The sequence below is a fragment of the Tenrec ecaudatus genome, chromosome 8 (assembly GCF_050624435.1).
Source record: "Tenrec ecaudatus isolate mTenEca1 chromosome 8, mTenEca1.hap1, whole genome shotgun sequence".
Taxonomy (NCBI): domain Eukaryota; kingdom Metazoa; phylum Chordata; class Mammalia; order Afrosoricida; family Tenrecidae; genus Tenrec; species Tenrec ecaudatus.
In genome coordinates this window covers 67,110,013-67,121,772 of record NC_134537.1, presented here as the reverse complement: position 1 = coordinate 67,121,772, position 11,760 = coordinate 67,110,013, and the positions used below count along the sequence as shown (strand labels likewise).

At 41.9% G+C, this 11,760-nt stretch overlaps 1 pseudogene; it reads right to left on the bottom strand.

The window, feature by feature from the left end:
• Window positions 1-8,854: 8,854 nt before the first annotated feature.
• Window positions 8,855-9,031, bottom strand: LOC142454350 (ATP synthase F(0) complex subunit k, mitochondrial pseudogene; annotated as a pseudogene).
• Between the last annotated feature and the right edge of the window lie 2,729 nt (window positions 9,032-11,760).

The following is an 11,760-nucleotide window of genomic DNA, read 5'->3' as shown; positions in this document are numbered from 1 at the left end:
TCCTTCCAATTCCCGGACCATCCAGCCAAGCCTTTAGCAACAGCACGTGAATCAGTATACAGTCTCAAGTCTGGGAACTAACTGAGTGATCATGACTGTCTATTTTGCTGTTCACCTGATCTACCATTCTTCGGCCTGTATAGGTCACGTAAATATTGAGTAGGTTTCCATGTATTTCACTCCTAGGGACACTTTGGCTAAGTGGCCAATGCCATAAGTCCAGACGAGACAGGTTGCTTTGATTACTTCGGAAAACTTGTTGTCTATTATAACCACACCCATCCTATCTCTGTTAATTCAGTGCTGATACCTGCTCTCTACCACCCCTGGGCCCAATCAGCCCCACTGTAGGCAAATGCCAGAGGTCAGTTAGGGAAGTTCCCACTTTTAATCCTGATGTACATAAAATAACAATCATAGGAGTCTTCAGAGATTCTGGGGCCCACTTCACAAACTTGTTCCTTATGGTTGTGGTAAAAGGTATATCCTCAGGGCACTCCATTTTGGGGTCTATGTGATTATTATGATAGATCCATTCCAACATACCAATTTCCCTAAGCTTTTGGATGCCTTCCTCTACAGTGTACCAAGGTAGGTCAGGGACCTCAAGTTGGCCGCTCTAGGCTATCTGGCAGCCTAAGCTTCAGTGAACGAACCAAATAAGCAATTAGACCCTCTCTTAACCTCTCTTGCTGAGACACTGAAGGAAGAAACTGTGCTTTGGAGCCCCATATCAAGAGACTCAGACTGGTCTAACATTATAGTCTTACTCCAGTATCCCATACCCTTAGTAACCATTCCCAGGGATATTTCCCAGGCCTCTGCATGTACATATTAGAAAACTCAAGCAGATCTTTATGAGTATAGCACACTTCCTCCTGAGTCATCATCTGAACCTCACCTTTAGGAACTTCTGAGACTTAATTTTAGTTACAGTTCTAGAGGAAATCATGGGTGGTGAGGTGTTTCCTGGGGGTTCCCAGCAATATCTTGTAAAGCACCTCCCGCAGGCAACCCTACAGATACCGCCCACCTAGCATTTCTGTTCAGGTGTGAGTTGTTTTGCTGATTGTGGATTAATTCTCTCAGGTGGGAGGAGTGGTTCTATTGACTGGGGTGGCTCAACAGACACAGGGCAGTTTTTCTCCACCTTCCTAAGGCTGTGACCCTTTAATACAGTTCCTCGTGTTGTGGCGACCCCCCAACCATACAATTTTTTCGGTGTTACTTCATAACTGTAATGCTGCTATTGTTAAGAATTGGTGACTCATGTGAAAGGGTCATGCGACCCCTAGAGGGGTCGAGACCCACAGGTTGAGAACCACTGCTCTAGGAGCTCAATATCCTCCTCTTCTGGACCATCAGCCCATATATTCCCTTCCCATGTTTCAGGGTCCCAATTATTGCCCTTACCTTAATATCAGACACTGTTCTAGACCTGCAATTCAGCTGACACTGTAATTCGGCTACTCGTATAATGAGACTCTGGATTTGTTTTTCAGCAATGTCAGCTCTATTAATAGAGGAGCGAAGACTCTCCTTTGTAGCACATGCAGAAGATTTGGGGTCTGTTATTCAGCCCTTTTGGTGTCCGTTTGAGGTTCTGAGATTATCCCTTTCCTTGATCTCATAATCTATTGTATGGAGGAACAGCCAACCAGCTTCCTTATACTTCTCCTCCTGACAAAACTGCTGGAAAATATCAAACACATGATCCACGAGAGCCTCTCCTCTCACCAGCACTCCATCTATTGGTGGTGATACTGTGTGTGGTAGTTGCATAATCTGGTGTTAATTTGAGGATTAAGAATGTAGGGGTGGAGTCTATCCTGTGCATAAGAATATAGCCAATGAGGCCTCTGTATGGGCATGGTCTTCTCCTGAAGATTCTGGGAACTCTGTATTCTCCTTAGAAGCAGAAGATACTCTCTCTCTAGGCTCATTCCCTGCAAGGCATCCCTGTGGAGACGATCCATGGAGAGAGGCTGATGGAGCCAGACCTCCGGAACAGGATCAGGCAGTGTTTCATTTTACTGTGCATGAGGCCGTAAGGGGTTGGAATTGACTCAATGGCACCTAACCACAGCAGCAGCATCTTTATATGATAACATGGGATGTTAAGTGATAGTATCCAGATTTTAAAGAGTAAGAAATAAAGTTGAAATGGATAACCTAAGTTTAATAAGTTGGAAAAGAGAAGGACAAAAAAAAAACAATTTAATTCTCAGGGAGAGAACTGAACCCTTAACATTTCCACAACCTAAGGGCTCCAAAGAATAAAAGAACTAAGGTTGAAATATTGCTGATGGCCAAGTTACCATCATTTCTTCTCCACCTTCCCATCTCTAAAGACCCTCACAATGCAAAGCACACAGGCTCAGTGGGAGGTTAGCTTCAGTCCTGGGGTAGTCACTACCGTGAGGTTTTAGACTTCTCGTCTATACAACCAGACTAGGAACGGTACTGCTATGACAGGTATACAATGGAGTTCAAGAAGATGTCAAATATAAAGCTTAACCCTGCCTCTGGTATGCTCAGTAAAAGTAACTAGAATGTTTATTGCATTTACAGGGTAGTTTGAACATAATTCATCACAGGATAAGTATATTAGCCACAGTTTTAAAAATCATTTTATTGGGGGCTCTTGCAGTTCATATAACACTCCATTCATCTATTGTATCAAGCATATTCATACATATGTTACCATCATCATTTCCAAAACATTTTCCACTTTAGCCCTTGGTATCAACTCCTCTTTCCCCCTCTGCCCCCATCCTCCCACCCTCATGAACCCTTGATCAATTATATATTGTTATTATTATATCATATTTAGACAAAATCTTTGCTAAATAATTAAATCCAAAGAAAAATGATTTAATATTAACTGTAGAAAATATCTAATCCAATTTCAACTGCTTGCAGATTAGGAATCCAGGCTCCAGAATTTAAACTGATGTGCACATAGTATGGTCGGGTAGTGCATGAGAACACTTAGCACACATGAAGTAGCTTCCAAAAAAGTTTGTGAAAAAGTTTGCTCCATTTTTCCATGAGCCTTTTGAAGCCCCCTTACATTAAAGGTATATCGGCAAAATAAAGCATGGACCCAGTTAGTAAATTAATCTCTACTTTAAAAAATACAAGTAAATGTAACTTGCAGGTAAAATGCTGAGCTACTTCTCAGTAGCTGGAAGAAACTCAGAGATTAAAGGAGAATTTAAAGTGGGAGAATGTGCACTGTCTTGTGGAATGTCATAGTGCCTGAAGGAACCTTCTGTGATAAGATTTGGGTTGGCGGCACCTGGGAAAAATAATATGCCAACACACAGACAAATGCACACTGCGATGAGGAGACGGTCAGCCATTCTGCTTAGCTTTTTGTGTGTCCCCTGAACTGGAATGGCAAAGTCATGGGGGGCTTCAAAAAAAATAATGAAACTTTCACCTGAGTCTTTAAAGCCCTCTCTCGTGTGAGGGTTTGCTAGGTACGTGGAGAGTGCAAACTGGCCAATGAAGACACGAGGGATTAACTGAAGAGCAGTTTGGAGGCAACATATTCCTGACTTGGGTGTTCTACTTAGACCTATTTATCAAGTGACATGAAAGGCCTCCAATTTTGAGTGGGGCCCAGAATAAGAAAAGGTTCTGCAATGGGTTCAGACTGCCGTACAAGCTGCTTTGCCACTGGGACCATATGATCCAGATGACCCAATGATGCAAGAGGTGTCAGTTGTAGATAAAGATGCAGTGTGCAGTCTTTGGCAGACCCCTATTGGTGAATCACAGTGTAGACCGTTGGGATTTTGGAGTACAGTCCAGCCATTCTCTGCAGACTACTCCCTCTTTGAAAAACAGCTGTTGGCCTGTTATTGGGCCTTGGTAGACACTGAACACCTCACCCTAGCCCACCACGTCACCATGAGGCCTGAACTACCCATCATGAATTGGGTATTGTCTGACACAGAGTCATAAAGTTGGACATGTACAGCAACACTACATTCTTAAATGGAAATGGTGTATAGGCGATCAGGTCAAAGCAGGACCTGAAGGGACAAGCAAATAGCATGAAGAAGGGGCCTAAATACCCACAGTCTCCACTCCTGTCACATTACCTTTTTTCTCCCAGTCTGCACCTACAGCCTCCTGGGGAGTTCCTTATGATAATTTAACTGAAGAACAGAAAAGTAATGCTTGGTTTACAGATGGCTCTGCACAATATGCAGGTGTGACTTGTAAGTGGACAGCAGCAGCACTACAGCCCCTTTCTGGTATCTCCCTGAAGGACAGTGGTGAAGGGAAATCTTCCTAAAGGGCAGAACTTCAAGCAGAGCACCTGCCCGTTCAGTTTGCATATAGGGAAAAATGGCCAGATGTGAGACTGTATACTGATTCATGTGCTGCTGCTAAAGGCTTGGCTGGATGGTAAGGGAATTGGAAGGAACATGATTGGAAGGTTGGTGACAAGGAGGTGTGGGGAAAAAGTATGTGGATAGACCTCTCTGAATGGGCCAAGGAAGTAAAGATAATGCTGTTTCATGTGAACACTCACCAAAGTGTTACCTCTGAAGAGGAGAACTTTAACAATCAAGTGGATAAGATGACACACACTGTAGAGACTGGTCCTCCTCTTTCCTCCGCTACTCTTGTCATCACCCAATGGGCACAGGAACAATGAGGACATGGTGGCAGGGGTAGAGGTTATGCATGGGCACAGAAACATGGACTTCCACTCATCAAGGCTGACTTGGCCATTGCCACTGCTGAGTGCCCCATCTGCCAGCAGCAGAAGCCAACATTAAGTCAAAGATATGGGACCATTCCTCGGGGAGATCAACCAGCAACTTGGTGGCAAGTTGATTACATAGGACCACTTCCATCATGGAGGGGCAGCATTTTATTCTTATTGGAATAGACGCCTACTCTGGATATGGCTTTGCCTTCCCTGCACGCAATGCTTCTGCCAAAACTACCATTTGCGGACTTAGAGAATGCCTCATCCACCGGCATGGCATCCCACATAGCATTGCTTCAGATCAAGGAACTCACTTCACAGCAAATGCAGTGCGGCAATGGGCCCATTCCCATGGAATCCACTGGTCGTATCATGTTCCTCATCACCCTGAAGCAGCTGGCTTGAAAGAATGATGGAATGGGCTCCTAAAGACACAATTATGGTGCCAGCTAGGCGGCAACCACTTGCAGGGTGGGGGCAATGTTCTCTAGGAAGCTGTATACGCTCTAAACCAGTGGGCAATATATGGTGCTGTGTCTCCAATAGACAGAATTCATGGGTCCAGGAACCAAGGGGTAGAAGCTGGAGTGGCACCACTCATGATTACGCCTACTGATCCACTTGCAGTATTTTTGCTTTCTGTCCCAGCTAGCCTATGCGCTTCAGCCCTGAGGTGCTGGATGAAGGAACTCTCCCACCCAGAAACACAGCATGGATTCCACTGAACTGGCAGCTGAGAATGCCCCCTGGCCACTATGGGCTTCTCATGCCTTTGGATCAGCAGGTCAGCAAGGGCATCACTGTACTAAGTGGTATGAATGATCCTGATTACCAAGGAGAAATTGGACTGGTGCTACATAATGGAGGTAAAAAAAAGTATGTCTGGATGTCTGGAATCCAGGAGATCTCCTAGGCCATCCATTAGTATTTCCATGCCCTGTGAGGAAAGTAAATGTTAAGTTACAGCAACCCAATCCTCAAAGGATGTCTAATGGCCCAGACCCCTCAGGAGTGAAGGTCTGGGTCACCCCACCAGGTAAAAAACCACGGCCAGAGGAGGTGCTTGCTGAGGACAAAGGGGTAATACAGAATGGTAGTAGTAGGAGGTAGTTCTACCTATCAGTTATGACCACATGATCAATTGCAAAAGCGATGGTTGTGATTGTCAGTTTATTTTCTTCATGTGTGCTTATTGAATATCTTTCCTTTGTTCATGTATGATATATCAGATACAATTGGACTCAGTGTGTTTTCATTTATATGTATGATAGATGTTTGATAAGTATAAGTGTGATTTCATTAAAGTCTGGAAATTATATATAGCTACAGAATTGTGTCAGGCACCTGCCAAGTTGGCAAGGAGTGAATTGTGATAGGTAGGTTTATTGTGCCAACCTGGCCAATGAACACATGTGAGATGAATTAAAGAACACTTTAATTGAAGGGCAGAGAGTTAAATGGCTTGGCGAGCCTCGCCTTTCTTGTCTCTTGCTCTTTGATGATCAGACCAGTGTGTGGCTGCCTTAGTTGATTGTCTGCCTCAACTTGAAAACCACACTACCTGTGAGGCACCCAATCCGTGGACTGTGTCACTGTAGTTTGAGGTTCCTTCAAGACCCACTTCACCACACTACTGGAGTATACATCACTTGAGCTGGGGACTGTTGGACTCTGTCATCTGGCTGACTGCTGATAACCTGCCTCGCTGTTTGCTGCCTATGGCCAGATTGCCTGAATTGCTCTGCAGATGACTCAGCTATCTGCTTCCTTTACTTTTACCCAGTGGCCCTTTGACTTGAGGGACTACTAGTGTGTTAGCTGTCTCATGGAAATGAGTTGCACTGAGCCATTTGTACTGCTCCATAGTTGTTTATTTCTCATGTTGTATCTATATATCTCTGTCTATATATATAAAATCATAAGTGTCCTGGACTTGTGTCTCTAGAGAAGCCTGTCTAACACAGAGGGCAAGTTAAAAAGCATTTCTACAAAAAATTCAAGTTTAATTAAACAAAATCCAAATGTGAAGCTATTGTTTCTCAACATTTCCTCCACCAAGGTCAATATACTGCTATAGGTGGTGGTTTTATCTCTCTAAATGTTTGCCCCCAAATTCTGTTTATACAATGTGGAGGTGTAACTCAAAATAGTTACTTTTAAATATTCTTTGAGAATGGGGAACAAAAAGACTGCAGAGGCAGGTTCAGGGAAGTAAGGTATATGGGGTACAGTTTCCCAAATAACTTCTTATAAGACAGTTCTTAGTACTTTCTTTCTTTTTTATCTTTTGAGTCATTTGTGAAATCTTTTTTTTAAAAGCATTTTATTAGGGGTTCATACAACTCTTATCACAATCCATATATACATCAATTGTGTAAAGCACATCTGCTTAGTACTTTCATGGAATGTGCAAGTGCATTGCCATGATGGGGAAAAGTTCCTCAGTACAACTTTCCTAACCTTTTTGTTATCAATGCAATTTTCCAATTTCTTAAAATCTCTTCCTAAAAAGTGACCATCCCATGGTGCAGTACAGTACAGATGGGACATACAAATTTCCTCTAACTCTTTAATGCTTTCTCTCCCCCACTATCATGATCCCAATTCTACCTTACAAATCCAGCTAGACCAGAGGATGTACAGGGGTACAGATAAGAGCTGGAAACACAGTGAATTCAGGACAGATAAACCCCTCAGGACCAACAATGAGAGTAGCAATACTAGGAGGGTAAGGGAAGAGTGGGAGGAAAAGGGGAACCAATCACAATGATCTATATATAACCCCTACCTGGGGGATGGATGAGTTAGTTAGTTTGTTGTGCCAACCTGGCTGATAAATACATGTGGGGTTAATTGAAGAATAGCGGGATAAAAGGCTCAGTGAGCCTCACCTTTCTAGCTCTCTGGTCTCTTGCTTTCTGATGGTTGCACCAGGGTGCAGCTGCCTTAGCAGTTCCCTGCTTCAGCTTGCAAGGCTGGCTTCCTGCAAGACATCCTTGAGGAGAAGCGTGGACCTACCCCGATGCAGCCCTGGATACTGGAGCACCGTGTGGAGACCCCTGCCAGCGCTGAGATGCTGACACTTTCACTGACTCAGCTTTCCTCCTACAGTAGGCATCATTGCGTCTGTTTTGTGAGATGGAGGAGGACTTTGTGGATTGGTGTTGGACATATGGGTTAATGTCGGACTTGTGGGTTTGGGTAGCGCTGGGTTGGGATGTTTTCTTGATACACAGTTAACCTTTATATAAAACTCTCTCTTATATATGAGTTTCTGTGTATTTGTTTCTTTAAACTACCAAGACTAACACAATGGGTAACAGAAAAGTGGATGAAGGGAGACATCAGTTGGTGTAAGACATGAAAAAAAAAACCCACTTGTAAATTATCAAGGGTTCCTAAGGGAAGGAGGGTTGGGGGAATAAGGTGCTGATACCAAGGGCTCACATTGAAAGAAAATGTTTTGAAAATGATGATGGCAACAAATGTTCAAAGGTGCTTGACACAATGGATGTATGTATGGATTGTGATAAGAGCTGTATGAACTCCCAATAAAATGATTTTTTTAAAATGACCATTCTATGTCATTCAAGAAAAATATCTAAAGATTACCTCCTGGGACTTACACAAAACGATATCCACAACTTCTGAGCAGACTCTTTACCTTGAACTTAACTTGAACTTGAACTTAAAATGATATCCATAACTTCTGACTCTTTACCTTGAACTTAACTCACCCAAAATATACCCTCGGAAGGCACAGTCGTGAATGGACCTGTTTCTTGGACTACACCATAATGAGATGGAGACAAGTGAATCTTTGAGACAACTTGTCTTGGGTTATCCACTGACTGCACAGACATGATTAATTACATTTCGTTTGTAGTAAATTTGTACATGCATGAACCAGAACCCCCAGTTGCATGAATGTTGGTTTACTTACCATCAGAATCATCACTTGGGCCCCCTTTGTAAGGTAAAAATATTCATATAAAAAACTTAAAAGCATCATGGTACCATATAATTTACCCCCAGGTTCATACTTTGTTGTACAAACTGAGTACCCCATGATGAGTTGACATTTGTTTCTCCTGGCATATGAACTTAGCAGCTGAGAATCCATTATGATGCTTTCACAGCTGGAAGGTTTTTAGGCCTTAACTTGAAGTATCGGATAAGCAAAGCAATGTCACCCATATGTGGCCAATACATAATTCACTATATCTGCAAGAGCAAAAGAGTTGGAACATTTTTTATACCAGTGAACTGGAATTGAGAATCAGTTTCTGGGTCTGTCATGTTTGCAATCTTGCCAAAGCCACAAATTTCATAGCCAGTGTCTTTCAATGACTGCTGCTTCCACACCATCCAGTCAGAAGTCACCTCCCCCATGCACCATCCATTCTCTATACCATAAAAAAATGTTTTAAGTGCTTAGAAAATCACATATAGTAAGACTTTGGATATGTTAAATGAAAAATTGCATGGATACTGCTAATTTAACAAAAATATTAGAGAATTTTTAAATCAAAAGATGTCTCCCCTAGACATTGTTAGACATTGCCAAAGAACAAAAGGAAAGTGATTTAGAATTGCTTTCTCATCAATATATCATTGCTCCAACTCATAGCAAGCCTGTGCACAGCAGTTGGAAACGCCATGCCATGTTGTAGTCCATTGTTGCAGCCACTCTGTCAGTCCATCTCAGTGAACAGCTGCCTCATTTTTGGTTACCCTTTACAAAGTATGATGTCCTTCCCCGGGGACTGCTCTCTCCTAGTAATAAGTCTGAAGTACCTGAGACAAAATCTCACCATCCTTAATTCCAAGGAGCATTCTGACTATATTTTTTTCAAGACAAGTTTGTTCATTCTTCTGGAAGAATGTGTCATAGTCAAAATTATTTGGCAACACCACAATTCAAATGCATCAATTCTTTTTTGGTCTTCAGTATTCATTGTGCATCTTTTGCATGCAAATGAGACCACTGAAAATACCATGGCTTGATCCAGACATACCTGTACTTTAATAGGTTACAGAGGTCTTTTGCAGCAGATTTGTCCAATGCATATGTCACCTGATTTCTTGACTGCTTGTTCACTAGGTGTTGAATGTGGATCCAAGTAAAAAGGAATCCTTGAAAACTTCAATATGGTTTCTTTTATTATGATGCTGCTTATTGCTGAGGTTGTGGGGTTTTTGTTTTATGTTAAGGTGTAACCCATATTGAAGACTATATTCCTCAATCTCCATTAGTAAGCACTTAAAGTCCTCTTTGTGTCCAACAAACTAGGTTGTATGACTTACAGATTGAAGGTTTCATGAGCCTGCCTCCAACGCTGATGACCTGTTCTTTTTTCATATAATCTAATTTCTCAGGACATATGTTCAGCATATAGACTGGATATATGAAAGGGTGCAACCCTGACACACCCCTTTCCTGATTGGCAAGAGCACAGTGCCTCCTTGTTCTGTTCAAATGACCGCCACTTGTTCACATGCTGCACGAACACAATGAAATGCTCTGGAATTTCCATTCCTCGCAATATTATACATACTTTACTGTGATCCATACTCATAAATGAAACACATTATCAAAAGCATAGGATATACAAAACTACCTTACAAATATAATTCTTAGAGTTAACAAAGCACTTTTACAATGTATATTGTTCTGAACTACATTCTCAAGAGAAGCAAAATAGTGAAGATTATATATGTGCTTTTAGCTAAAGAGTTTTATATCATGGCTCACAAAGTTGGAGAAGTGAGTGAGTGAGTTCCAAGTCTGAGGGTCAGATATCAGGCTGGTGGCTTCTCCTGACTCGAAGCTGCAGTAGTGATAACCCCAAGATTCGCAGGTCAGACACCAGACTTCCGGCTTAAGAAGTACGTGCAGGCGTGCAAGTAAGATGGTATATTGCTCCTAAGATTGGCAGGTAATGCATCAGGCCACTGAGTCAAGCCCGAAGAACTGGAGGTCATATAACAAGGCAGTTGCAGGATGCAGACCCAGCAAAAAGCAAGCAAGCTTTTCCGCAGTGTCCACCTATTTTGATAGCCGATCACACTCCCAGGGAAACTTACTTTCTGATGTTTTCTTGTTACGGATTTTGCCACAAAAGTGATTACATTATGTTAGACGCTGTCATGAGAGTTGATAAATCTTAACTGCTGAACATCTGAGAATCCTGGCCCAGACAAGTTGACACAGAATGTTAACTAGCACATATATATAAACAAAATTCATAGACAATGTACTAAGACAGAATCAATCTTTGTTAACAGTAAGCAAGGAAAGTAAGCAGACTCAAATTTTTGGCCTGGCTTTCCTGCTATCCTAGCTGTATAACTTCAGACCCTTTAGGCTTTTAACCTCAATTTCATTTTATCCTTACAATAACCCTGTGTGAGGTGATGAAATGATTATCATCCCCATTTCACAGATTCCGTAACAGAAGCTTAGAAAGACTAAATAACACAGCTCCATTCACAAAGCTACTAAGTCAAAAAGCCAGGGCTTGTCTGTACATTTGACGCTCTGCCGCTGCACTGTGCTGCTACTCCTACAGACAGGACAGCAATACACTAAATGGAGGACATGTTAAATTGTTGACTGAAAGATAGTCTAGTATAGAGCATACATATGCTTTGATTTTAATATACAAGGAGAAAACACTCACTCATTGACTTCATATTAAATTAGATGTAAAGCTTCCAGAGAATTGTATAGGGCGTGCTAACTTCAAAATGACATAAACTTTGAAAAACATGAACCTAAAAGTTATTCAAAACAAACATGTCTGATTTTATATATGGTACCTTTCAAGTCTAAACTCTATCTGAGCCTGTTGACGCTTCAATTTAATCCATCCACCGTATGTATTGATTGCTGTGTACAGTACATGACGCCAAAGGATAATATGCATGGGTCCAAAGAGTTTCCAAACTAGTCAAGGATGTCAGAATAGCATTCCTCCAAACACAGTCTTAAAAAACCCAATTTTACTTACATGAATTAGTTTTAA